Raw genomic sequence first — 2,180 nt, 5'->3', positions numbered from 1 at the left:
TTCCGTCTCTTTCTTACTTTTATTCTTTGAAGATAAAACAGTTTGTTTCTTTAGAGGGACAAGCACTATAAACATACTCCAAACTGTAAATCAAAATCAACAGAAAATCTTTCAACTTGGAAGCACAATAAGTATTTCCAACAAAATATGTTTCCCTTAGAGAGAGAGAGAGACAAGAAAAAAAGGAGGCAGGGAAGAAGGGGAGGGGAGAGAAGAAAGAAAGAAAGGGATGGAAAGAAAGAAAGAAGGAAGAAAGGAAAAAAGGCTAATAAAAGAATTAAAGAATATAGTTAAAAATACACTAAACTCCATTGTTTTTAATGAGTAAAAAAAACAGGAAATTTATAAAGTAAGCAATCAATAGAGGTTTTATCATGTTCCCATTGAACATAGGATACTCATTCTCTACCTATTGAATTGGAAAATATATCTTAAAAATAGTAATTTCTGCTAGAGATGTGGCAGAATAGACATTTTCATATTCTTAGTAGTGGAAATAAAATTGGCATAATCTTTGTGTAGTACACTTAGGCAGTATGCCTCAAAAAAGCACAGGAAAAGACTTCTATGCAAGGATATTTATCATGTCATCATTTCTAATAGTGGATGGCACTAGAGTCTTCACTGAAAAAGAAGGAAGGATTCTTCTTTACTAGACAGGTGACTGTAGGAGAAGGAAAATAAAGGCACTAGAGAAAGGTGCAAAGACTGAAAGAATGGCTTGAGGTGCATCACAGCCAGGATTTCCCAACGATGACGAGGTATGTCCAGTAAGGAGGCTAGGACTGTCCATCATGTGGCCCTGTCTGCCCAGCCCCTTTGAAGTTACCTTGGGTAAAGATTAGAAATAGGAGTTTTTTAGATTCATCCATGTCACTGCTTTCCTGTGTTTTCCTTCCCCTAAGTTACCTATTAAAAATTCTATTTGAAAAAGTTTGACCTTGTTTTGTCCCCATCTCAGTCAGACTAGAAGAACAACAATTATACCTGTGGTAGCTCAATGAGGTGGTAGCTTCAACTGACATCTCTGCTCGGGCCCAGGAGAGGGCTTTGAGAGAGGAGGAAGTATTGGAAGAGGTTAGCTGGCTGCAACTGCACGTGCTGCTCCCTTCTCGTTGAGAGCTTGATTGCTATTTTATATGCAAAATAAACTAGACTGTGAGACTGTAATTTGCACTGTCATAATAATACTAAAACAAGCTGTGCCTTTAAATATGAATCAAAGGAATTCCTAAACATAAATGGATGTTTGAGCACCAAAAGTCTCTTTACATACTTTATACAAAATGTAGTACTTTCATACTATATTTTTACAAGGCAAGTGTTTGCTCACGAATGCTTATGTGTGAGAGTATTCATGTGTGTTAAGCAGTGGGATTTCTTCTCTCCACATGAGCATGAAACAAAGAAGACTCTAGTTCCACTGAAGCCTTGCAACAACTCTTCTTGAACATAAAAATCCTCTGTGAGCAGGTAGACCAGTCAGCTCAAGGAGAAGGAAAGGAGAAATACAGGCCATGGTTTAAAAATTAGCCCAACCAAGGATAACAACCAGGGCACCCACCTTCCTCTGGCAAGACAACAGGCAACATCAGGCATTGCCCTTATTCTCGTCCTGCATATAGTCCTGGTCTTATGTATACATCACACAATATATTTATATTATGAATGGACACATGAACCCAACATGATTGTCCACACACTGTATGTGAGCACAGTGCATAATCTATAGCTGTTGCACAAAAACTGAAAGTGGAATTCGACTTCTGGGTAGTGAAGAATTTGAGGGGAATAAAAACTAAGGAGAGGAGGCATCTCATAGTTATAATCACTGTGGTTTCTGTGCAAACAGCAGTTACACAGAAGGTGTTCTATCTTTATTTTTGATGAAAAATCAATAAGTAAATAAAGCAAATTCATGCAATAGTAGTAAAATCTCATCTGAGAACATTCGATATTTTTGAAAGATTCAGCCCATAGAGGTGTAACTCAAATTGTTTATTGGATCAAACAAGTTAACAGATACGCAATAAGTGGGGTTTCATAAATTAATGAAATAATATTGGACTTCTGGGAGTCTCTTGTTCCAGCTTGCCATTTCATTTTCATAGATTTTCTATCTTTCCTCTTTAAAATATCTACCATCTTATAAAGCTTATACAAGTTTGACATGTAAATGA

This window comes from Propithecus coquereli, unplaced genomic scaffold (assembly GCF_000956105.1).
Source record: "Propithecus coquereli isolate 6110/MARCELLA unplaced genomic scaffold, Pcoq_1.0 Scaffold32, whole genome shotgun sequence".
In the NCBI taxonomy this organism is placed as follows: domain Eukaryota; kingdom Metazoa; phylum Chordata; class Mammalia; order Primates; family Indriidae; genus Propithecus; species Propithecus coquereli.
This window is presented reverse-complemented; position numbering follows the sequence as displayed.